We start from the raw sequence: 27,546 nt of genomic DNA on the forward strand, positions 1-27,546 counted from the left end.
CAGGATGGAAGCCTTTATTTTCCAAAGTTTCACATTCCTGTAATCTTTGCAGCCATATGTTACCTTGCTTAATGATCACATGTACCTTTTACTTCATTGTCACCTCTGTGCTGTTTTGCCTTTTGCTTGCATTTCCTCACATATGAATATAAAAGCACCCCCAAACTGGAAGGGGCACACAGTGACTCCCTTACAGAAGGATTCCTACGTCAGTCCATTAGTGCAAAATTATTAAAACTCCATCTCCTCACCTGACTTGGCTGTTGATCTCTGATTTTTCCATAACTGAGGTCCAGGAGCAGCTGGGTGGAGGTTGGCACAATAGCCTGGGCCTTAACAAGCCCTGAAGGTGACTCTGATACACTCATATTTGAGAACTAGAGTAGAGGACTGAATTCTAAAACTCTTCTGTGAGAACTTTGGGTTGGTTACTTATTTATTTTTTAGTTTCTTTAAAGATCTATTTTAATAAAGTGTAATTGTGTATGTGTATATAGGTACATGTGAGTGTGGGTATCCTCAGAGGCCAGAAGAGAGTGTCAGATTCCCTGGAACTGGAATTACAGGTAGTTGTGAACTGCCTGACATGGGGGCTGGGAACCCAACTCTGGTCCTCTGTAAAAGCAGTACACTTTCTTAACTGCTGTGCCATTTCTCCAGCTCCCTTTTTAGTCTTTGTTTTTTTCTTTAAATAGTGAAAAGCAGGAAAAGGAGACTTCCTCAATGTGGCCACATTGAGAAGAGGGTCAAAGAGATTCAGTGATCCTCCCGAAGTCTATCTTCAAGGTCCTGAAATGAGGTTGAGGTTTAAGTAGGGGCCAGAGTTTTGAGTATCTCAGCAGTCCCTGGTGAGGGTGAGGTCCTGCCCATCAACATCTTTTCTGTAAGGTGGTCTAAGAAGTTTCTAATCTCTTCCCAAAAGGTCTCCCTCTGGCTTTAGGCTTTCTTTCCTGATAGCATGAGATTCCTGGGGGGAAATCCAGTTCCTTGGTGGTCCATTGTTTCATTAGTCCCAGGGCCAAAGTTAGGGACACAAAAGTTTCTTCGGAAAATCTTCACCCCTGCCAGGCTGGTTACCCCTTTTTAGTTTCTTGAGACTGGGTCTCATATAGCCCAGGCTGACTGTGAACATGCTGTGTATCTGAGGATGGACCTCAAATCCCTGATCCTCTGCCTCCCAACTGTTGGGACTACAAAGCATCATTATGTCAGCTACGTGAGAACTTTTGGGAAAAGGTTTGAATTTGTTTCCTACTGTGTTGAGTCAAATCATTACAAATGTGCTGGCTTAATCCAACACAGACTGTGATTTTTACAGTTCTGGAGTCAGAGGTCATGAAATATGCCCCATTGGGTTCAAATTAAGAGATGGGCAAACTGTGTCCCTTTCACAAGGTGTCGAAGTTGCTTATATTTGCTCGTGGCACATTGCCTTCGGCAGCTCAGTACTTCCAGCCCTCTCTCTGGCTCTGCCTTGCTTCCTCACCTTATTAATAAGCACCTTTGAGATTACCCTGTTCTCACTCAGTCAATTTAGGACAATCTTGCCATCTCAAGATCCTTAATTTAACAGCTGTCAAGTTCCTGTGGCCTTGCAATGCATCATACTTGCAGGTTCCAGAGATAAGCTGTGGACCCCTTTGGGGGCGTCTGCCACTGTATTCATTAGGTAGAATAAAATATCAAGCTGTTCATGTTTTAAGAAGGATCACTTCTGGGCTGGGCATGTAGCTGTTTGTAGAGTGCCTAGCATGCATAAGGCCCTGGGTTCAGTCCACATAAAGATGGTGTGGTGGAGCATGCTGTAATCCTAGCACTCAGTAGGTAGAAGCAGGAGAATCAGAAGTTCAAGGTCATCCTTAGCTACATAGTTGATTCAAGGACAGACAGCCTGGCCTACATGAGACCCCATGTCAAAACAAGAAAAAAAAGATGACTTCAGAATGTCAAAGCAATTGCTTGAGGAGAAACAAAAGCAGCATTTACAAAGAGGTAGACCAAAGGAGGGCCTGTAAGTGTTAGAAATCCATCAAAAATGGAAGCATTTTATGTGGTTAGTTATTTAATTTATTTACTTATTTATTTTTAGTTATTATATTTATATCTGCTTTATTTATGGTGACTGAGACCATGGGGCATGGGTCAGTTCCAAGACTGAGTGGGATGGGCGGTTCCATAGAGACTATTGAGAGTGCTAGGAAGACCCTGCTCAACTAAAATACCTTTATTGACATTAGTGAGCCTTGTATCTGAACACCTTTGTCTCTGAAGTAGAGAAACATCTAGAAAGGGGCCATTTCTGTTATGATTAAGGCTTGAGCCAGTTCGTTGCTCAAATATAATTTATCTATGAAATCCAGTTAAGATAGATTTGATTGCATGGAAGAAGACATACCTTAAACATGGAGGCCCCAGGTGCTGTTTACTACACTGTGTGCTTTTGTTTGCTGTAAAACCAGACTAATTATGCTGACATCATAGAATTATTGTGTGGATTAAAATATCTAGCACATCTAAAACTCTTATCACAAATCTTGGATCACAGTTGATTGTTCAATAAGTGCTATGCTTTATCATTGATAGCTTCACTACTGCTGTTTACCTGTAAGATGAAAACCTTGAAAAAGATAACTGGAGGGGGCTGGAGAGGTGGCTCAGGAGTTAAGAACACTGGCTACTCTTGCAGAGGACCCTGCTTCAGTTCCCAGCATCCACATGGCCGCTAACAACCATCCATAATTCCAGTTTTGGGGATCTGACACCCTCTGCTGGCCTCTGAGGTCATTGCACGCATGTGGTGCACTTAACCTATAAGGAGGCAAAATACACAAACTAAATTCTTTTAATTAAAAAAAGAAAAAGATAAATGCAAATTTTATGTTCCCCTTTGCTTTGTTTTCTTCCTCCAGTCTAGTCTCTGAACTGAGACGAGGAAGATGAGTCTCATGAATAAGGAGGGTAAAAGACTCAGAATTGGAGGTAGTAGGAAGCATGCGAGTTATACTGTTGCTTTGCTGAGGGGTCAGTCAAGGTAGAACATCCACTGGTCAAGTCCACATCAGGTACTGTCTCTGTAGAGTGCCTGCCACACACACGAACAATACATGTTTGTTGAATGAATTCTGTTCCTACCTAGAAAGCCCTCATGCTGTTAGGCCACAGTCTCCAGGCAAAACTGAAGCCTGAGGTGACCATAACTACCTCCTTCAAGTCTTTGGGACTAAATTTCACAATTTATGCCCCTTTCTTTGTTAGTCTGAGTATAGGTTTTTCTACTCTGATTCTCCGTACCTGGAGCTCACACATTTCCTTTATATTGGTTGTATCACTTTTTACTGCTTGAAAAAATAACCCTTCCTATACCAATCCATAAGTTTACTGAGGACAAGGACCATATTTTATTTGTCTTTATATTTCTAACCCCTAGCTAAAAGCCTGAAGCAGACCTGGTATTTAGTAAATATTTGTTTTCTTAATGAAAATGATAGATGGGCAGTTTTCGTCTGGGATTTAGTGGAGGAAATTTTGTACCACTGTTGAAAGAATCATTATTATGGATGGAAAGTCCATAGTTGGAGGCAAACCAGGACAGAGGTCTCAGAAGGTTGCTGAGTTCCCTTCGTCTTGATTGGCTATGGTGATAAGGGTGATTAGTAGAGAACGGCTTGTTAAAGAAGACAGGAAGCAGGTGTGAAGGCTGAAACGAGGCTAAACCGGTTAGTGAGCTATTATTCTATCCCCAAGGAATACTGAAGAGCCTGTGCTGGAAGAAAGGTTTGGGCAAGTGTCCCCAAGGCTGACTGAAGGCTTGGTTCCAGCCCACAGTTGCTGGGAGGTGGTGCAACCCATGAGGAAGAGTCTGTTAGGTTTTTCCAGTCTTTGGTGTTGGGGCCGGATGGTGCCTCAGAAGAGAATACTGGGACGATAGTTGCTTCTTGTCCCCCAATTTGCCATAAGGTGAGCAGCTTCTTCCCCTACGTCCTCTAGTCATGATAGAGCTGCAATCTCCAAAACAAGATCAAGTAACCATGAACCAAATCTCCAAAACTGTGTCAAAATAGAGCTTGTATCAGGTATTTTGTTACAGCAATAGAAAACTGATTAACCTATACTCCTCAAGGACAGTCAAAAATTTCTATATTGTTATCTACCTGTCTCTTTCCCGCTTGTTTCAAAGGAGGATGAGTTTCTTTCTCTTCAAGGGTGATCTCTCCACATGCATCAACCTTTTTGTTTTCTGTCTTCTTGTTACATCAGTTCAATTACCATCTCCTTTTATTTCAGTTTTGTGTTCTGTTCTTGCTATTTTGTTTCTTTTTTATAAATTTTTATTGAATTTTTATGTATTTCATGAAATAGAGGGTCAAGAACATAAAAGGCCACAAATGGCCAAAATGGTGGCCTCCTATATTGAGGGCCACCCACCCAGGGCTCAGGGACCATTGTGGAAGAGGAGGCAGAAAGACTGTAAGAGCCAGGGAGGTGGTGCATGACCATATGGAAATAGTCCTACGGGTGCCTGGGATCCTTCTCATACAAACCTACAGCAATGGTGTCAGCATGCACAAGACCCATGCAAACTTAAGCAGACAAAAACCCAGCATAGAACTGTGGAAATGAACAGCAAGCCCCAAACATAGTCAAAGAATTATTGGTAGCTGAGTACTGATGGGTGAGGAAGAGCTGATCGTCTTGAAGTGAGAGACTCCAGATAGGCTATTTTGTTTCTAACAAACATGTAGTGTTCCTCACTCTAAACATTTTTTATTTTTTATTTTATGTGTATGAGTGTTTTGGTTGTATATATGTTAAGTGTACCCACATATAAAATGCCCACAGAGACCAGAAGAGAGCGTCAGAGCCCTTGAAACTGGAGCTACAACTGGTTGTTAGCTGCCATATGAGTGCTGCAAGAGCAGCTAGTAATGCTCCTGACTGCTGAGCTGTCTCTCTAGCCCAAGTGTTCCTCACTGTAAAGGCAATCATTCCTCTGACCATGCTGCATCCTTTGAGCTTCTCTGTTAATCTTTTCTCCTTCATTGCTAATCAGGTTGTGCATGTTCCTGCTTTCATTTCACGCCATTTCTCAGTTTGGTGGTATTACTACTGAAGTTGCTTAGCCACTGTTAAGGATTGTATTAGAGCCCTTTCTCTTTTCTGTGATGAAATACTTGAAAAGAAGTAGAGTTCTTAATTGAGAAATTTTAGTTTGGCTTACAGTTTTAAGCATCACAGCCCAACACAGCAGGAAAAGCATGATGTGGGGACGTGAGGCAGCTGGCCATACTGCATTCACAGTAGGAATTAGAGAATAGACAGGAAGTGGGGCTTGGCTATCAAACCTCAAGGCCTGCCCCCATTTGCCTACTTCTTCCAGTGAGGTCCCCTCTGAAAGGGTCTACAATTTTATTATTATTATTATTATTTAATTTATTAATTTTATTTTCTGTATATGAATATATTGCCTGTATGTGTGTAAGTGTACCCATGTTGTGCAGTGTCCATAGAGGTCAGAAGATGGTGTCAGATCCCCTGGAACTGGAGTTATGGATGGTTGTTACCTGCCATGTGGGTGTTGGGAATGAAACCTGGGTCCTCTGCAAGAGCAACTAGTACTTTTAACCACTGAGTCATCTCTCCATCCCCAGGTTCTACAACTTTCTAAAATAGTACTATCAACTGGGGACCAAGTGTTCAAACATGAGCCTTTGAGGGATATTTCACATTTAAGCTATAACAATGATTTTTATTACGAAACCCACGATCATTTAATAATCTCCAATCCACTAAGCTTGTCTGAAGCATCTTGTATTACTGACCTTTTGTCAGAAATATGACCATCCACATCTACATCTAGAAATATTCTATAGAAATGGCTGAGTGATCAAACAAGTGTTTCTTGAGTAGTTGCTATGGATCAACATCATGTTAACAGGGAGTAAAGGCATGCTTAAAAACAGACCAGGCCTTTGGCCCTGGTACAAATCGGTTTAATTTGTGGATAAGACGATGCATGTGGTGATACAACAGTGCAGTTGGGAAAAGGGCCACCAGCCAACCCTTCCCCCAGGAGAGAGATGCCGCCTCATGGCAAGAAAGCACGAATCCTCAGGGATCAGTCATGTTCCCATCAGAGGTCATGTAGGTTGAGATCTCTGGGTAGGAGTACATGTGCCTATGGCAGGAGGAAGTGTGAGAGTATGAGAGGCTGAGGAAAGGCCTTCTAGTTGGAGTGGAGAGCACCAAAGAGGGTCAGGAGAGGATTTCAAAAGTAGCTGGTTCACCAGGACGTCATGAACCACAGTAAGGTCAATGGAAGCGACTGAAGAACTTTAAGCAGGCAGATGACAAAGTAACATAACAGGCTAGATGGGAGCATTGATCTAACAGTGCTTGGTATACAAGGTGATAGCAAAAGACGAGTGGTTCTTCCAGTCCTTGATAAACACTTTCATGAAACCCGTCTACGCTCGGCCATGTCTGCGTAGTACATAAGATCTAGCTGTGTGGCTGCATCCTTCTTCTACCCTGCCATTTCTGCCTTTCCTGACTTGCTCCCCTCTGCAAGCTACCCTGTCCTTGTCTCTGATGGCAACATTGCCTGCACTACATTTACTGCTGTGTGTGCTCATCACATTCACTAAACTTCAGGCTCCTTAAATAGGAACAACATATTTCATCAGTATACCAACTTAAGGTGCATGGAAATTGCCTCAAGATTTTATTAAAATGCATGGTCTGACTCATTAACTATAAAGTGGGTCCTGAAATGATTCATTGCTAATGAGACCCAGGTGTCACCAGCGCTGGTGCCCTGAGGGGACTGCTGTTGTAGGAAAGTCCTTATCTAACTTTTTCCCTTGGTGCTTATTGAGTGCCTGGTACATTACAGAATTTTGGCAATGAGTCGTCTGGTTTTCACATATCACTGTTAGTATGTCTCTTCTTCCACTTAAATCCATGACCATTACCATAATAGTACCTCAGATTTCCAGTTCCTCAACTCAGCTTCCTTGTATCACAATCACCAAAATTCCCAGTAGAAACAACTTAAGGGTGGGGGCGATTTACTTTGGCTCATGGCTTCAGGAGATTTTCAGCCCACGGAAAACGCATTTTCAGTCCACGGATGGCATGGAGGAGTCCATGGCAGTGGGAACATGTGCTGGAGATACTTCACATGCCAATGGATGAGGGAACAGAGAGCGCAGGCCAGAACCAGGGTGGGTGCAACCTTCAATGCCATCCCCAGTGACCTACTTCAGTCGGGCAGGCCCCACTTCCTAGACACTCCACAGCCTACAAAGTAGCCACAAGTTGGGGGCTGAGCATTGAAAACATGAGCCTGTGGGAGATATTTCAGATTAAAACAGCACGGCACTCATTCTTACCTGGAGAGCTCAGTTTTATCTCACATTAAAAGAAGCTACTGCCCTAATACTGCATCTTTAAATTCGTTCTCAATTCTTTGCCTAGAGAGACAATTTTTTTTTCACTTTTTACCTAATTTTCTTTTCCATTCAATAGACAGAAGATATGCATATCTGTTTTTTTTCCTTTTAAAAAAATTAAAAAAAAATTAAATTTATGAGTGTATTGCCTGCATATATGTAAGTGTACTTGTATGGTGCAATGCCTGTGGGGTCAGAAGAGGGCATCAGATCCCCTGGAACTGGAGTTATGAATGGTTGTTAACTGCCATGTGGGTGCTGGGACTTGAACTTGGTCCTCTGCAAGAGCAGCCAGTGTTCTTAACTGCTGGGCAGCTCTCTAGCCCCATTGTCTGTTTTTCTATCTTTTTTATATTCCTTCTTAGGTTTGTTTCTGTGCAAATCTTATTCCTATTGTGAACCCTCATCCCAAGAACCTCCAGATTACACAAAACTTTAGGGAGGAGGGATTCTAAGTCTTATTTATTTTTTTGAGCTAGGGCTTTATGTATCCTAGGCTGTCTATATAGCTGAGAATGACCTTGAACTTCTGAGCCTCCTGCCTCCTCTTCTGGAGTGCTAAGATTACAGAGGTATGCTACTATGCCCAATTTGTGTAGTTGGGGAATAGAATCCAGGACTTCTACAGGTGAGGCAAGCACTTTACCAACTGACCTACATTCAAGCCCCATAAATCTTATATTTTTATGATTACTTTGAATGCAGTAGCATCCAGTACATATTCATGAAACAGCTGCATCAGTGAAGAGACAAGGCAAACTTTGAACAGAGGCAGAATCTCAGCTTCCCTTCTTAAAGCTTCATATCTGGGTTTACTCAGGGGAACTTGCAATGATCAGGTATACCTTTGAGGATCTAGATGAGCCACTGGGTAACTAGGCAATTCCCCGGGAGAAGTTCAAGTGGTGAAGTGATCGGTGATGAATTTGGGATTCGATATTTGAAGTGTGAAGTTAGACCAAAGAATGGCTCATATCACATCTCTCTTCTCTTTGTTGATCCTCCTACTCAGAAGATATTGTCATCCTGAATCAATTTGATACCTGTTCTTGTGAAACGCCTCCAAATCTAAAACTGGTGTTCCAGAGTATGATCCAGACTTTCAATGTACAGTCTTCTCACCCAAGATCGGGGAACTCAAGGGTCTTGAACAAAGTGACTTTGTTCTTTGGGATTCGGTGCCAAATAAGGTTAACTACAAGCTCAATACAGATTTAATCTCAGCACACAGCAACAAACATATTATATAAATCGAGACTATGCTTTTCAATCAACGAGAATCTATCTAACCTGATTTTTTATTTTGTTTTATAAAGAAAAGATTGATGGGAAAAATTTAAAAGAAAAACCATCTACTACTGGTTTACTTCATGGTGGGTCAAAAAAATAGGTTCAACTTTCCCATTTGAAACTTATTTTTTAGTACTTAATAATTGGGAAGATGAGATATTGTTTGCTTTGGTCAGTCAAACAGTATTTTTCTTCAGTTAGCTCCCTCCCTCTCTCCCTCCCTCTCTCCCTTCCTGAAATGCTAAGGATGGAACCGAATGCTTTGTGTGTTCTAAGTAAGTGCTCTACCACTGATATATACCTCTAGCTTTCTTCAACTTTTTTTTTTTTTTGTCTTTTTGAGACAGGGTCTCCCTGTAGCCCCAGCTTGACATGAACTCACTATGTAGATCAGGCTGGCCTTGAACTCACAAAGATCCACCTGCCTCTGCCTCCCAAGTGCTGGGACTAAAGGTGTGCACCACCACGACTGGCTCTTCAAGTTTTTTTACATTATTACCTTGATGGTCAGTTTTTTAAAAAGGCTATTTTTCCCATATAAGTTTAGATTTATCACTATTTTAGTGCAGGTGGGATAAAAATGGGGTTTTCTTCTTCATCTATCATCTTTCTTTTCTAGTTTGATTTTCCATGTTTAAATCCCAGCACTTGGGAGGCAGAGAAGGTTGGATCTCTGTGAGTTCAAGGCCACCCTGGTCTACATAGTGAGTTCCAGGACAGCTGGGGACCCTTTTGAGACCCTGTCTCAAAAAGACCAAAAAAAAGAGACCATCTCAATGATACTGGAACCCAAAATAACAAAACACATAAAGAATGCAATTCTTGGGGCTGGAGAGAGAGCTTAGTGATGAAGACCAGCACTGCCTAGTCTTATAGAGGACCTGGGTTTGGCTCCCAGCGCCCACATGGTGGCTGACAACCATCTGCAACTCCAGTTCCAGGGAATCCAACACCTTCTACAAACCTCTTTGTGCATTGCATGACATGAGTAAACTTATGGAGGTGGAAAGCTTTTGCAATGTGGTGGTAATTAAGAACTTTTCAACAGGGAAACTCTTAAGAGACAGGTATGGGGAGGTAAGCAGGAGTCTCCCATCCTGCCCCTTAAGGTTGCCCAGGATGGAAGTCTTTGTTTTCCGAATTTTCACATTCCTGAAACCTTTGTGGCCATATGTTACCTTGCTTACTTATCACGTGTACCTTCTACTTCATTGTCCCCTCTGTGCTGTTTTGCCTTTCGTTTACCTTTCCCCACACATGAGTATAAAAGCCCCCAAAAACTTGAACATGAGGTCTGACTCCGTTATTCATGGGGTCAGTCTTGCTAGTGTAAAATTAAACGTCTCCTCCTCACCTGACTTTGGCTGTTGGTCTCTGATTTTTCTGTAACACCTACACACAGGCAAAATTCTGAAAAGCATGAAGTTAAAAAGAAAAAACATGATTCTTTTGGGTCACTTCAGAAGAAGCATTTGCTTTCTCCATTAGCAATAACAACAAAAAATCACAAATAAGACATGAAAAATAAATCTGTCAAAACACGAAGCTAAGCAGAGTTTGAAACATTGAGAAATGCTGAACACACAGACAGGAGGTGGGTGAGCTGGCAGAGGAATGGCGATGCATTAACCATAGTTCTTAGCAGTTTCTCCTGAGAAGGTAATTTTAGGCGAGTCAGCTTTGCTACCTCCCTTTTGAGTTCTCCTTCTCCCAACTGGTCCTTAATTTTGACATGTTATTTAGTAAATTATCATGATAAAGATCTTCACTGTCTCTTGGTCATGGGTTTGTTTGCTCTGAGTGATCTCCAGTACCACACCCTCCGCCTTTCGTTTCCACCCACTGTTTCCTGTTCTTACCTCTCTCTTTTAGGTGAGCTCAGTCCTGCAAGGCCTTCCCACCCACTCTTCATCTCCCACAGCCTAGCTCCACCCTTCATCAGGACCTCTTGAGCTGCAGCCCATGGAGCCTTTAGCAACCTTAAAAGTGACAGGAGTTGCTCTGTACATGACATGGGATGTCCCCTCTGTCATGGGAAGACGCCATTGCTTCACAGGATCCTGGAGTTTTTTAACACATGTTGCTGTCTCCTATAAGGGGAAGTTCGCTGTCTTAACTCTGATGTAATCTCGAGAGTATGTTTAGTACAGAATATGTCTTTTCCGACTATCTGTTGGCTGATCTCTCTTACTCTTTCCATCCCAGTGTCTCTGTTCACTTCTAGCAGGTGATTCTGTGTGCATTTTGCCTACTTCCTCCAAACTTAAACTTGACTTTCAAACTCTAACTTCCAATGAGGCAAATAAATAAATAAAAAGCTTGTTTATTATTCTGTCATTATGGCTTTACCATCACAGCATGAAATAGTGAATAATGAGGATGCGAACACCCATTTTATGGACCTATTGCAATCTTCTCTGTATAATTAATATCTATCATTAGATGAAAGTCATATCATTTGCAATTCGATGCAGCTTTCTTTAGAATTTCTTGATGACTTCAAGGTAGTTTATATGCTAGCTCACTTGTTGCTTATAATCAGATTTTATTAGCTAAATAGGTACCTCGCCTCTTGCAGGCTCTCCTTCACTACTCATCTTCTCGAAGGGTCTCTTGCAGACAAGGAAAGCATCCTCCTTATAGCTCCTTTGCATAATCAGGCTGCCTCTCCCCCACTCCTGCATCCCTGCCTCCCACCAGAAGGAAATATTGCATCTGTCTCACTCTAAGGGCATGCGTGCAGGATGGCCTTGTTATAAAGCACAGAGATGCTGGAGGCCTATAAATCTAACAGGTACCATAAAAAGAACTTGTCTCACACTAAGCTGAGGGCACTCTGCTTGGGCTCTCTGTTTTATCCTATTTATGGAAACATGAGCTGGTGCTGACATTGAAAACAGCTTCACATCATAGTCTCTTATCTCTTCACTTCATTGTATAAAGCCATAGAGGAAATGGGTCACAGGTTCACAAGGTTTAAGTTTGCACAGGATCCTCTTCTTTGTCCTTGCTCCAAGGTAGTGCCCCTCGGTGGTGAATCTCATCTATCATGACAATACCGTCTCTTGAATTCCAGAGCCCTTAGATACTAGTCATTGCTCACAGTGGGTCAGAGGAGCAGAGCCTAGTGCAAATCCATCACCCCTGCTGCACTGGCAAATTCAATGTCATGCCCTCCGGATGACGGGTCAATGGCCCAGGCCTCACGTGTGAAGGATGGTCCATCCGTCATTGGCAGAGCTTTCCCCTGACCTGGAACACCAGGGATAAGTAAGCTCATCCCAAAATGCAGAGGGCGAGCACACTAAATTCCTTCCCACCCACATGGCCCATTGCACAATTTCCTTATTTATTATACACTCTCAGCGCCTCTTCCTTCTCCTCTGTGGTGGCGAGGTTTCACTAGAGCAATGGTTATGAGGAATGAGACAATACGCTAATTGAGATCAGTCCTGAGATTGCCAATTAAATATCTGTGTGATGTTTGTGGCGGTGCATTCTCTAAGCTGGATTCCAGAGAGGCCAGGCTTAATTTAGCAGAGATTTCTGTGCCCCTCTCTCTCTTTCTCTTGCTCTCTAATTTTCGCTTTTGAGAGGATCACAAGTAGCCCAGGCTCAAACTCACTAGGTAAGAATGACCTTGAACTCCTGATCCCCCTGCCTTCACCTCCCAAGTGCTAGGATTACAGGTGTGTGTTACCACAACCAGTTTATGTGGGGTGCTGGGAATCAAACCCAGGGCTTTGTGCCTGCTAGGTCTCTTTTTTTCTTTTTCACAATGACATCTTGTGTGTGTGTGCATATAAGGAAATGTCTCATTTTATTTTGTTAGAAACAGAATAAAATTAAAATGAGCATTTATCTGGGGGGGAGGGCAGTGTACGTGTGCTATGGAACCCATGCAGAGATCATAGGATAACTTGCAGAGCCTGTTTGCTTTCCACCATGTGGATCCCCAGAGACCAAACTCAGCTTGACTTGATTGGCTGCAAGGCCTTTACTGGCTGAGTCATCTCAATGGCCCAGAAACAATTAAAAAAATATATTACCAAGCAGAGAGGCTGTCATACGGTTAAGAGAGAAAGACCTTTTGGGGCTGTGAATAGTGAAGGGACTCTAGTAGCCCTGCCTTTCCTTGGTACTGAATGTTTTCCAGTTTGCATGGAGCTTAAGACATTATCAAGAAACCATGTACTTCAGGCCTTTTCCTTCTTTTTTTAAGTCATAAGAAATTTTAGTGTGAACTTGCACCACTCGGGATTGTTAGGCAACAAATCAAACCAAGAGAAAGGGGTCAACACAAATTCTTACCTGACAGTGGATGGTATAACTGGCCATTGGTCAAAAGAAATCCAGGAAGTCCCGAGCAAAGGGCTGCAGAGGCCGAGTCTGATTCTGTTGAACTCCGCTGGAACCTACTTCAACTTCAGGGATGAGATCCAAGAAATAACCACTTACGTTATGGTCTGGATTTGTACCATAAAGTTCTGAATATATTTTCATAAATATTATAAACCATCTTTCGGAGTCAAACCAAACAGCCCATTGAAATTGACTTCCCTAGACTGGATTCCTTACGAAAAGAAAAGAATCGTCAATAAAAAGTTACCAACTCGATGGTTTTTTCAGCATCAAGCCATGGAGGCTTCAAAATGAGTTTTGGATGAGACACAATTGTACTGTATTTGGGGAAGATGACATATTGGGTTGCTACAGGTGTCTCTTAAGAAAAAGTTATTGAGTTTTTGTGCATTTCATGTAATAGATCTTAATCAAATTTAGACCCTCCTCCATCTGCACCCCGTCCATTCCCCACCCCCCACTGGATTTCATGCATTCTGTCATATATGTTAAGGCCTATTGGTCAAGCATTTGTACCCAGAGGTCCCTCAGTGCAAGTTCATCCACTGGAGTCTAGTCAGCCTATTTAGTGTCACTCCCCTACAGAAGATCTACTCTCTCTGTGGTTTTTAAAGTAACCAACCTATTTTCAAACATTTGGAATGTGAAGAATAGAAAGATTCCCTGATGGGAGCCAGCTTACCTGGCTCTACTTTTGGATGGTAGAGGAGGATGCTTATTTCTCGATATGACCATACTAAGTCTTCATCTTTGAATTCTGTGTCTTTATATATTTATTTCGATAAATTCTTAATTCCCCCTCACGTCTCCTCTCTCCTCTCATTACCTTCTCTACTTTGCCACCTCTGTGGTCTCCAGGTGGATCTTCTGAAGAATGCCAAGCAGGAGGCCCTGCAAAGGAAGAAGCTGTTTCGGGGCCAGGGAGATGGCTCATTGGTAAAGTGCTTGCTGTGCAAGCATGAGGGAAGGCCTGATTTTGTTCCCTAGAACCTATCTAAAAAGTCAGGTGTGGTGGTAGTGCATTCTTGTAATCCCAGTGCTGGGAGCTGGAGACAGGCAGACCCCTGGGACTTGCTGGCCAGCCAGTCTAGCCAAACTGATGAACTCTAGGTTCAATGAGAGACGGTGTCTCCAAACACAAGGTGAGTGGAGCCTGAGGAATAACACCCAAGGTTGACCTCTGGCTTCCACAGGTATGCTCATATAACATGCTTGCATGTACCCTCTCACACACACATGCACCTACCACACAAACATATACACATTCTATTCATTCAATTTTTCCTCATTCATAGATAATAGTTGCCTGTTAAAACTACTTGTCAAATTAAATGAAAGCATTCCATTTAGTGAATGGATGTTCCTTTTTCCTAAATTCCTCTCTCTAAGGACAACGTCCTGTAAGTCATTTGTCTAACCTTCTAGACTTTTGAAAATGAATATGCAAATACACATTTGAACATTTCCTTTTAAAATAATGAGCTCATTTGAGATATTCTGATCTGCAAATTAATGGCTTTCCTTTACCAGGCACTTCTTTCCATTTGGGGGATATAGTTCTATGACTGGTCTTTTAACAGGTGTATAATCAATCATTCTACAAGGGAGCCATCATTTATTTAACCATTCCCCAAGGGGCATTTGGGTTAGTGGTTTCTTCATGTTACATCAAATAGCTCTGCAACTGACATTCTTGTGGATATGTCTTTGCCCTCTGCGTTTCTAAAAGAGATGCTCTAGACCACAGTGGCCCGTAAGAGGTTAGGAGAACTTGTCGTGTTGGAAGGCCACAGATGACTCTCTTTAAAGGTCCCGTCATCCTAGTGAAGCCGGGTAAAAGTCCGTGTCCCATACTTTCTTCTTCAAATATGAGGATTGCTAAGCCTGATATGAAGCCTCTCAGGGGATAAGGTGTATCTCTGCATGACCACCTTTTCTCTGAGACACTGAGGGAAGAGACAATTTAGGGAAAAGTGGGGGGGGAGTCTGGGGATGTAGCTCAGTCGGTAGAGTGCTTGTCCAGCATGCATGAGGCCCTAGGTGCAATCCCCAACACTGTATCGAACAAGTTTGGAGGCAGAAGGATCAGACATTCAAGGTCATCCTCAGCTACCTAGGAAGTTAGAGGCTAGTCTGTACTACATCAGACCCTGTCTCAAAAAAAAAATTGAAAAGCAGAAGCAAGAGGGAAGCAGAAAGCAGAGCAGCCAGAAGGAACAGTGCTCACGGTCCTCATGTGCTTTTCATCGCTGGTTTGTAGGCAAGATCAGAAAAGCACAAGGGCAGCTCGGGGAGACTGGGCCATCTTGCTTCTGGAAGCTGCATTGCTTCTCTGAAGGTCTCCAGCCTGAGCCCACAGAGGGCCTGCTCCATGATGTTCCTGTTAGAAACACTTCGGCTACCTGGTCTTAAAAGTTCAAGCCTTCCTTTAACAGGATTGGAGGTGGAAGAGGGTGACACTTAAGTCACTCAGCACATGCGTGTGCTCCATCCAAGCTGCTCTCTGGCCACCACCCAGACTGCCTTTTCCACGCTGATACAGAATTAAGTACTTAGCTGAATGACTCAGTCCAATTTTTTTCCTTTCATTTCAATTGCAGGAGTCCCTAGGACAGGGACCTAGCTGTCTGGTTCACCACTGTGCAGGCAGGCTGGTGACAGGGACCACAGGCATGCTTGGTAAGGACCAGCTAAACTCACACAAGAAATACACTGCCAGCTTCCTTCTCCATCAAAGGTAAAAAGTGACAGGTCAATGACATTTATTTCTTCATTTAGTAGATTGTGCATTTAAGAGTAGTTTGAAATTCACAGCTAAATGGAAGGGGATGTATAGAGTTCCTTACTCACACGTCGGATTCCTCCATTCCGACATCCCCCGGAGTGCTCCATTTGGTACAGTCTATGAACCTCATGATCACTCAGTTTACAGTGAACAGCAAGGTTTACTTGAGATTGTACATTCTATGGTTTAGACAAAATGAAGCAAGTGTCTTTTATCACAGTATCATATAGCAGTTTCACAGCTTTCGAAAAATGACACTTGGGGCTGGAGAGATGGCTCAGTGGTTAAGAACACTGGTTGTTCTTGCAGAAGACCTGGGTTCGAATCCCAGCACTCACATGGCAGCTAACAACTGTCCGTAAGTCCAGTTCCAGGGGATCCGACAGCCTCTTCTGTCCTCTGCGGGAATTGCATGACATGGGTGCACTTACCGACATAAAACAATGACACTTTGGGGGCTGGAGAGATGGTTCAGTGGTTAAGAGCACTGGCTGCTCTTGCAGAGGACCCAGGTTCAATTCCCAGCACCCACATGGTGGCTAACACCAACCATATTCCAGTTCCAGGGGATCCTCTGCCCTCTTCTGACCTCTGGGGGCACTGTACAACATGGGTACACTTACACACATGCAGGCAGCACACTCATACACTTAAAATAAAAATAATAAATGAGGGCGTGGTGGCACACACCTGTAGTCCCAGCACTTGGGAGGCAAAGGCAGGCAGATCTCTGTGAGTTCAAGGCCAGCCTGGTCTACATAGTGAGTTCCGGGACAGCTGGGGCTACAGGGAAACCCTGCTTCAAAAAAAAAAAAAAAAAAAAAAAAGACTTAAAACAATGACATTTCAAACCTTTGTTTAAAAGATTTTTTTTTTCTTTCAGCATTCAAATTTGTTTAAAAGGGTTCACATGAAAGAAGAGAGCACCCTTGATGTCCATAAACAGAGAGTCAAAGTGGCTGCAGATGTCTAAGAACTGCAAGACCCAGGAGCCCTGGACCTGACCCCATGTTACCATTCAAGAGACAGCGAAGGTCAGTGGTAGAACTGCTCAAGATGTGCATCAGGTCCTAGGTTTGATCCCCCCGCCCCACCCTGGGTTGAGCAGAAGTCTGGACATGCCTGCAGGAGCCAGGTAGCTCTGGGAAGTGAATTTTGGTCAGAAGGCAGGGAGGACTGCTTATTCAGTGTGGGTAAATGCGGGAAGTGGAAGGACCAGTCCCTGAGGTGGTATGTAGTGTAGAGGCTGAGATCCTGTAACTGCTGTGCTGGCTGAAGGGCCACTCTAAGCCTGCCAGTTGGGGGGTTAATCCTCTACAGGTGAGAAGGATCACTTTGCCAAACTCTAAGGTTAAGCACAGTCCAGAGGCTGTCAGCCTTCTGCCAACATAGGAATAAATTATAATTAATGTGAGGAAATTAAAACAGAGGTTAGATTAAGTTAAGAAATAATTCAAAACAGCTTAAGGGAATCAGGAAGTTCTGTGATGTGTACCTAAGTGGTTCCTTCTCATTAAATCTTATTTCAGGCGATATTTTTTATTGTTAATGTTCACACGTGGGAGTGGTCTGCATTTCATCTGTAGAGATGGTCGCTTTTTTGTAAGGTTACAATACTACAGAAATAAACATTCTGGGAATAAAGCTCAGTGTGACCCTGAGGAACTAATTACTTCCCCTGGGGTGAAGGGTGTGAAGAACTCTTGACCTTGGGTCCCCTAACAGGCACCACCACCACCTGGTGGCCCTTGGTGACGTTGCAGGTCCAAAGCCACAGAAGATTTTCACAAGTTTTTCTTGCAGGCTCAGAAGCTCTTTCTGTGAAACATGATTTAGTTGCAGTACTGCCCAGGAGGAGACAGGAACTCCTATCTGCTGATAGCTTTACACCCCCTACCCCATGGACCTAGTGCATTTTATTCCCCTTTGCTGCCCAGGGTTGTACATAATGTAGTCACTATGGAGATGCCTCAAGATTGGTCGAAAGAAACTCAGGAAATCCTGAGCCAGGCGCTCCAGAGGCTGAGACTGATCATTAAATTCCTATGGATCCTTGTTCAGATTTATGGATAAAATCGGGCACCGAATTCTGCTGGAGTGTGGGTTGAAATCACACTGACTTGACTCTGGAGCACATGATCGTTGGTATACTTGCTGTTTGAATTTTGTCTAACCGAAAGGTAGTAATACACTGGTTTATGATTTTTTTTGGGGGGGTGTGGGGGAGGGAGGAAGGGATGTGATCTAGAATTTATACCTCTTTAAAAATGTTCATTTGGAGGGCTGGAGAGATGGCTCAGTGGTTAAGAGCACTGGCTGCTCTTGCTGGGGACCTGGGTTCGATTCTTGGCACCCACATTGTTGCTAACAACCACCCATAACCCCAGTTCCAGGAGATCTTACTCCCTCTTCTGACTTCTGCAGGCATTGCAGACTTACATGCAGGCAATACACTCATATACATAAAATAATTTAAAAAACATGTTCATTTGGGAAGCATTTAAGAGTAAGTGATTTGGGGCTGGGGAGATAGTTCAGAGGTTAAGGGCATGTGCCATCAACCTTGACCTGAGTTTGAGCCCCTGGACCCATACGTTGGGGGAGACACTCAATTTCTGGAAGTTGTCCTCTGACCTTTATATGCAAGCTGTGGCACGCCCCCCCAATACCCTTACAAAGGATACATTTTAAAATGTAATTTAAGAAAAGAATATGAAAATAAGTATTTTAGCATATTGTTGATCTTCTGTTTTGGAAAACTGGATGAGATATTTTTCCAAGGCTTTCTTCTTGTGTTGCAGACCCTACTAGTATCCACCCCACCTACAGTCTAGCCTTTTCACCTCTGCCAGAGGACTTTTCTATAATGCAAGTTGGATGCTTGCTTCTATTTAAAAATCCCATTGGTGGACTGAAAAGATGGCTCAGCGGTTAAGAGCACTGACTGCTCTTGCAGAGGACCCAGGGTTGATTCCCAGAATCCACATGGCGGCTAACAAATATCTGTAACTCCTGTTCCAGGGGATTAGACACCTTCTTCTGATCTCCTCGGACATTATACACATGCAGGCAATACATTCATACACATAAAAAATAAAAATAAAATGAATTAATTAAAAAAATCCAACCGGTTCACCCTTCTTGCAACATAAAATATGGGCAACAACTGAAGTTTAGGAGCCAGAGAACCTTGGCTAGAACCTTAGCTCCATTACTTGACAGTCTCATGATGTTACAAGGGCTGGTTATTGAACTTCTGTATGTCTGTCCTCACTATGAGATGGGGGTGGGGTGATGGCATAGGATTTTTGCAAGGATCAAATGAGCAAAAATTTGTAAGGCACTTAAGCAGCATCTGGCACACGTAACGATGTGTTTAGAAATGTTTGTTAACCAAATGAAGTTTAAACATATAATATGTAAGCCCCATGGTGAGCTCTCTGGCCCACACCTTCTTTCCCAGTTACCATCTATTCTCTTCATGCACTTGCACTCTAGCCACATTGAACTAAAACATCAGTGTACCTCCAGGCCTTTGGCCCACTCTCTGGAGATTCTTTTCACTGTAATCTTATGATGTAAAGTTCATCCTGGGGGTTATCTCCTTGGTGAAGACTCCAGAGCAGTTGGGCTCTTCCCTGTGCTTCCCGCATTGTCATATGGGCTTGTCGAACCTTTTGCACTGTGCCACAACACTGTTCATTCTGTTGGGCCATATCCATAGCTCTTCTTGACTGCATGTGGGTTATGGGTTGGATGCATCTGGATTCATCACAGCACTTGCCGTACTGCTGTGACCTTAATTTACAAATACATCTAACTTGCTAGAATGCTAGGCCTTTGAGGATAAGAACCTAGGTTGTTCCTTTTTGTTTTTCCCAGTATATGAAATCGTGTCAGGTCTAGATATTTTCTGAATATACACTTGCTGCTGTTATTCTGTCATCTTGTAATTGAAAAGGAGCTTAAAAAGCTACTTGACCCTTATTTCACTGAATATGAAGAAATTGAAGACAAGGAGACACAGAGACTTGTTGAAGCATTTTCTTGCTCTAGGGAAGCAACAGTGAGACCAGATGATGGTTCCCTTTCTCTCTGTCACTGTGCTCTTCTCTGCCTTACACATGGAATTCTTGTTCTCTTCCTTTTTATGGAACTGCCAAGAGTCATGAACCAAGTGACAGACACACTCTCACCTGAGTTTGCCGGTTTAACATACTTGTGGGAATGTGGACCGGAAGGGACTCTAGTCTAGAAGCCACACTCCACCTGGTGGCCATCACCTGAACTTCAGGGTCCTCTTGGGCCAGTGATGACTCTCCCCTTGGTAGTCTTCTGTTCTTACTGGTCCCCCTTTTGTGGTTTCTTCTCTGTACTTCTCTTCCTTTGCCTGTTCAGTAAATATAATGATTTCTTTGGGTTCTGGGCCCTTTTATTCCACAAGCCCTCTCTGGGGTTTGCTGAATTGCTTTGGTTGTCATCTGGGTAGAGGGACCTTAGGGAATTAATCAGTTCTTGAGATTCAGATGTTATCTACATGCTGTGATCAACCCTCATCTTCCTTTACAATAAGAATACCTCTCCAATGCTGCGGCCAGGGCCACTATGTAAGGTTTTATGCATTGGTCACTGACCTTTGAAGGGAGGGCACTGTTGTTGTAGGCTGTGTGACGTGTGCCCCCTAGGGTTGGGTAGTGCATGTAGTAGAATGCAACAGTATGTTGTAGGCTTTATTTAGCAATCTCAAACATGACATGGCTCCAACTGAACTCATTTACTGCCCCTCTGGAAACTCCATCTTCTCTGTTCTTATGTCAAGGTGACACATTCTTCTTTATTTTGTCCACTGTTGGGTCTTCTCTTCTTGACCGCCACCTCATCTATTAAGTGACCAAGCCCTGTGTGTTCTACTGCCTAATAATGCTTATGATGATTTGCACATCTCTGCTTCAACCTTTCTTATTTTTTTAAAAGAAAAATATTCTGTTTGGATGCACAAAGATAACAATTATATCTTTATGGAAGGGAAACTATGTTGTTTGACACATGTATACATTGTATAATAATCAATTCACAGTATTAATTAAGCATTTGCTCACCACAAACACTTATCTTTTTTTTCGTAGTGAGCACATTGAATCTCCTTTCTAGTTTTTTCAAGTATGCAATTACAGCAGTGTTGACTATAGTCACTTACTGTGTGGTGTAACACCAGAACTTACTCCTCCTGTCCAGCTTCAGTTTTGTACCTGCTGACCAGATTCTCCATCTCCCATGCCCTGCCCTTACCAGCCTCTGGTAACCTACATCAGCTGCTCTTGTTTGGTTCAGGCTTTCAGCACCACAGGCCTGTATCACTGCTGTGGCTGCTTCACTAATCTTGACTCTTATACATCTTTAATCCCTGCCTTGCTGCCAGAATGAATTATTTAGAATTTGGTCATGTCATTTATCTTTCAGAAACTCAAATATTGTTTCCTGTTGCCTCAGGGTAAAGTTTAAATTCTTTAAAGTGATCTGGAAAGCTCTCTAAGACCGAGGCCTTGATTTCTCTTTCAGGTCCCTTCCTCCCTTTTCCTCTCTTCATTCATTATGGGTAAAACCCAAACTTTTCAAAAAACTTTAAAGATCGAACTTGGTTTTATTAGTGATTCATGAATCGAGCAGCAGCTTGGCTAGAGAGGAGATGAGTTCTCTCTTTGGTTGCAGAGCAGTTGGTTTTCTTAAAGTAGCTAATGTAGCATCAGGTTACTTTCTTTGCTGGAAAGGCCAGAGTGGACTTTCCTGTCTTGTTGACTAGCCTTGTTATTGGTTGCTGGCAATCTCTTGTTTTTGGAGCGTTGAGAGATATCTCTGTTTCCTTAAAGTTTCAGTTTGATTGTGTGGCACTCCGCACGTGTGGTCTGCTGGGTTCTATACAGAGCTCAATCCAAAGTAATTGACTTCCTATGAATTTTCTTTAACACTCTGTCTTAGTTACATTTGAGTCACTCTGTCCAAAATACCCAACAGAAGCAACTTATAGGGGGAACTGTTTGTTTTGACTCACGATTAGGAGGGTTTCATTCCCTCATGGTGAGCAGACCTGGTGCGAGTGACTCTGTCTGTGGTGGTAGGAGAAGGGAGGGTGGCTTGGTGATGTGGTGGCGGACCAGGAAGCAGAGACTTGGGCAGGCATAACCTTCAAAGGGCCTCGTGGCTTATTGGCACCAGTTAGGCCCCACCTCAGGAAGGCTCGACAGCCTTCAAAATAGTACCAGAAGCTGAGGACTTAGAGCATGAGTCTGCTGAAGTCATTTCAGATTCAAACCAGGGTGTGCTTTGTCGTGGAAGTGGTTCTCCTGGTGAAGCAGGATCATTTTCACATCAGAGGCTTTCCACACATTCTTCTCATTATATTACTCCTCCCCCATGTGCCTGGCTAACTCTGATTGGTCTCTCGAGGCCCAGCTGAGTCATCACCTCTTGCAGGAAGTCCCTGCTGGTCTGGGTGTTCCTCTCCTGTGTCTTCAGAAGAAACTACTTCCCTTCTTACATGGACTTTGTCTTATTATATTGTGGCTTAACTACTTACTTCCTGTCTCCAGTATTCGATTCATTTTCTTTTAGGTTGCAGACTACTTTTCCTTCAGCTCTGTTCTCGGCACTCAGCACCTGTTCAGGCGTTCTCTAAGTGATGAGTGAATTCTTTTAGGAGAGAACAAAGAAAAAGAAAGTCACATGAGTCATTTCTTTTTGATTTCAAATCTTCAAAGTGAGGGCAGCTGCCAGTTATTTTATCAGAAGGACAAGAATTCAAGCTGGATACTCTGCCAGAGAAGGGGCAGGATCCTAGTAGAGCATTCCAGCCCACACACTGGCCAGTGGTACAGGATACAGTCTGACCCAATAGCCAACAGACCCTACAGCCATAGCCATGTCTCCTTCACATTCAAACGTCTTTTTAACCTTCATTTGAAAAAAATTTTTTTTTTTTTTTTTTTTGAGACAGAGTCTCGTAGGTTTCTATGCCTGGCTGGCCTGGTACCCACCATGTAGACCAGGCTGGCCTCAAACTCACAGAGTTCTGCCTTCCTCTGCTGGGATTAAAGGTGTGCACCACCATACCAGATTCACCCTGCATATTTTATATAGGAGATTCAATTATTTTTTTTACCTTAAAGACATAGTCTCAGTTCAATTGGAATAGCTCCCACCCTCACGTGCCCATCCAGAAACTAGACTCTAATATGAATTCATCTAAAATATTCTTCTAAGGAGTAGTTATAGTACAGAACCAGCATAAAGTTGGTGGTACTTGGCAGAGGAAAGAAAGTTTGTTTTAAAGTTAGGTGAGGCCAAAGCACGAAGTTTGAATAGTTCAAGATGAACAGCTTTTGTTGTTGCTTGTTTTAGTTTTTGGAGACCTGAAACTTTTTATGTAAACTAGGTTGACCTCTGTCTTATAGGGACCCACCTGCTTCCGCCTCCAGAGTGCTGGGATTTAAGGTGTGCACCACCACACCTGGCCCTGTTTGTTTTGGTGCTGAAGCTCTAATGCTCTACCATTGAGCCACAGCCCCAGGATAAATTTTGAATATTTTATAGTTTTCATGGATTGGCCTTTGTGTGCGCATCTTTGAAAATTCTTCAGCTTCACTGAATGTTTTTGGCTTCCAGACAAGGCGAGTCTCTTGATCCCCAAAGAGAAACAAACAGAATGAGTTACTGAGAGTGTTCAAGATTCTTAGTGGTTAAAAAAAGTCACAGAAATGAAGAATAAATTTAATGCTCTCTAAAATTGTCACTGTTAAAATGGCATGTCAGAGCACTATGTCAACAGATAAATCTAAAATTTCATAATTAAATTTAATTTTTACAATATTAAGGATGTGATTGATGTAGGGCATATGGCCAAAGATTTCTTTGTGAGACACTAAATTCAGATGAATACTTTGAATAATCTCCATAGAATTTAAGGTTTCCAAAACCAATATTTAAATCAGCTCTGAATATAAGCAGCGGCGTTTCAAATACTGTAGTAGTTCCCTTCTTCCTCCACTGCTAATACTGGAAACTCGAGAAATCTGTTTGTGGTACCAGCAAAGCTGAGCAAGGCTTTCTTCTTTATGCAGAAGACTTGCACCTCATCCACGGTTCATCAAAGATGACCTGGTTGGGTCCATGGAATGATTTTAAATACCACCTTTCTATTAGTTCTAGCTCAATGCTCGGGAAGACATAACTCATTCCTGTAACAATGAAAAAGAAAGAAACATTTGTATGATGGATGTCACCAGTATATGCCTTTGGCTAAATAAGGCCCAACTGATCTGAAGGACTTACTGCTGAATGGGCCTTTGAGTGACACAGGGATGGAGAGGAGGGAGAGCTGTCAGTAGTCATTGAAGATGGTCTCTCCCATCTCTCCCTCCCTCCCTCTTCTTCCTGGAGGGAGAGAAGTAATACAGAAAAGTGTATGCGGTCACAGGAAAGGAATGCTGCTACCCTAGACCTTAGAACTACAAGTGGAGGTTCAATTAACTAAGTTAATTAAATGGAATGAGTGAACTCACACAAAGCATGATTTTATGGCTTGAAAACAGAAAAGGAAAACACTGGAGGTAATGATAATAAAAGACAAACTATTAATTTTGCAGAAGGCATTTGTGACAAAAAAGAAACAAAATGATTTTTCTGGTTGCCACGTGATTGAAGAATTGTAATACTTGGAGTGTGGTAGAGGCAAAAGTGAACAAAATTGTAATGGGCAAAATTAAATGATTTATACCATAAATCAAGTAAACAAATTATGATTGGAACCTTAACCTACTGTCAAGTAGACAATTTATGGAGTAGAGTTTGCTATGTAGAAAAGCAGACTAACTACTAAAGGCAGATGAGAAGAAGGACCAGCCCATGTTCCATGAGGTATAGTTTTCCTAACAAAACAACAACAACAACAACAACAACAACATGAAATTATAGTGGCCAAATGTCGAAGTTATACCAGTCTATCTTACTGTTTTAATTTTGAAACTCTTACCAAGTAAAATTAAAACAATTGTGTCACTCAGAATGAATGTTTAACAAAACGAGATTTAGGGGTTGGCTATAAGCCACTGGGGAGAAGAAAAAATGCATTTCAAACTAGAGATATGTGGTGTCTAATTACACAAATGAGTGTGTGTGTGTGTGTGTGTGTGTGTGCGTGTGTGTGTGTCTATAAACAATGCATTTTGAAAAGCATTTGTGAAGAGACATCAGCCCCTGAGGCCCACAGTTGATGAATGAGTCACTTCTGAAAGTAGGGACGAGCTCATGACTTAGTATTCTAACTCTTAGAGAAGAGCTTTACCCAGAATAGATGGGCAGATTTAGCAAAACTGGCACCTTCTCTTTAGAACAGTGAAGCTGTAGGATTCCCGAAGGAAAAATGGGCACAGTTGATGCTTAAGCTTTTACTCAATAAGAGCTGTGAAAGGCAAGAATAAAGTCACAACGACTTTTCAAATTAAAATAACATCAAAGGATGTTAATAACCCAAGTACAAAGATGATCATTATGTGTAGAGTTTACCTAGCTTGGTGAAGGCTGCTTATGTGTTTGTAGATAACATATAGAAATGCCAGGTCCTGTGACATTGACCCTAACCCTGACTTAACATTTACCTCCTGATCACCCTCCTCTATTTTAGGATAGTGTAGAACACTAGTCTTGGCCTTCCCTCACAAGCTTTTAACTTCATAAATCAGATACCAGGCCACTAAAATGATTATCAGCTCACTGACATCACTGTTTTCCAAGATACCCAGACTCAGTTTCTAAATCATTTTTGCTGTTTCACCTGACCTCATGTCTAATGTCCTATCACTGTACTCTAGCCTCTTGTTAGAGATGTCCAAGCTTTGCCCCTTCTTTCCTCTGTGTAAAGCCACATCAGCTGAAGCCTCATTGGCTCATGTCTGGATTGTTGCAGTCCTAGAGGCACCCTGCTATGACAATAAAGTAGGCTTAGAAGTTGAAAGGGTGTCCATCATTTTTGATAAATCTGTAAATGGTAACAATCTCTAATACATTATTATCTAAAATTAGTTGTATAAGGTAATCAAAAGCATCTACGTGTATGATAAAATTAGATAATTTTAAAATAAAAAATATAAGGTTTGAGGAAAATTCATTTTCAAAGGAGATGAATGAGGCTGATTTCTCTAATTATCTTCTGAATCTACAGAGGAATATCACTATCATAGGGTTGGAGTTTGTTCTCTATCTCCTCTCTCACTTTTTCTCTTTCCTTCTTTCCCTATTCTCTCCCTGCCTCCTTTCCCCTTCCTGCTAACTCAGTCACCCTACCCCATTGTCCTTCCTCCCTCTTTCTTTCTAAATCTAGAGGTAGGTGCTCAGAAAACTAGCTGGCAAAAGCGGGGGGTGGGGGGATGCACGGCATTTTCACATAGGTATAGCTAGCCCAGTTATTTGAAGTTCCCTTAAATTGTATGTCAGAAAAATTTGATAGTCCGTGATGAAAACTATTTTTAACTACCAAGCGGCTGATGAGTTCATGCAGTTTTGCAAACAGCCAGCACTAGAAAGCATCTGATTTGCAAAGGATTTGTTATTCAGCCATCATAATTTAACTTTCAGTATTTGTGGAGTGTATTTAAAGAGCCCGTCCTATAGCCCACCAGATGTTTTCCTAGTAGTTCTTAACTTTCTGTGCTTCTGAGATTCTGTTTATTAATCTAAAATTACATGAAATTGGGAAAAGTAAGTCCGTAAACTTGGATATTTTATAGTTTAGGAATTTACTCATTGTTGCTAAACAATGACATATATTAATGCCAAATTTTACAATTATCTAGAAAGCCATCTCAAAGTTTTTGTAAGTGATGACATCTGAGAATAATTCTATATAGATAAATTCTAGTTTTATGTTATGATAGAAAGCAATTTTTGTAACTGACAGAATCCTAATGGATTTGAATTTTAAAGAGGAACCAACACTAGTTAAATGAAGCTGGTATTGATATGTATTTATATTAAGATATGTATTTAAGATACATATATATTTATGTATATGTAATTATATTTATAGGTTAGGATATTTGTTTAAGTTAGTATTTAAGGTACATGTCTTGGAAAATCATCTGAAAACATTTTGATACTGGTTGATAGAAGATGTTCTGGCTTCTGCTTTTATAAAAGTTGACATATAAAACTATGGCCAGGTGTGGTAGCACACACCTTTAATCCTAGCACTTGGGAGGCAAAGCCAGGCAGATCTCTGTGAGTTCAAGGCCAGTCTGGTCTGCATAGTGCCTTCCAGGCCAGCTGGGGCTACAGGAAGACCCTGTCTCAAAAAACGAAAAACAAATAACAACAACCATGGAAAAACTATATGGCTATTATTAATTATAAGGGCTAAAAAAAGGTATATTAAATCAAACATTGTACTAAAATAGAGTTTAAGTTAATGATTCACAGTAGAAGTCTGTAACAGAATCTTTTTAATCCTAAAGCAAAAGTTCATAGAAGAGATGAGGAGAGAATGAGGAGATGAATGGAGACACATGGGATATTTGCATCCAAATGAAACACAAAAGTATATTTATAGCATCTAACAGTCTTTTAAATATTTTTCTTTTTAATTATATATATGTGTGTGTGTGTCTGTTT

At 42.0% G+C, this 27,546-nt stretch overlaps 1 pseudogene; it reads right to left on the reverse strand.

Annotated features, from left to right (window-relative positions):
• Positions 1 to 11,865: 11,865 nt before the first annotated feature.
• Positions 11,866 to 27,546, reverse strand: part of LOC103730585 — a 68,250-nt pseudogene continuing 52,569 nt past the window's right edge.

Source organism: Nannospalax galili, unplaced genomic scaffold, assembly GCF_000622305.1.
Source record: "Nannospalax galili isolate Female #2095 unplaced genomic scaffold, S.galili_v1.0 scaffold252, whole genome shotgun sequence".
Classification (NCBI taxonomy): Eukaryota; Metazoa; Chordata; class Mammalia; order Rodentia; family Spalacidae; genus Nannospalax; species Nannospalax galili.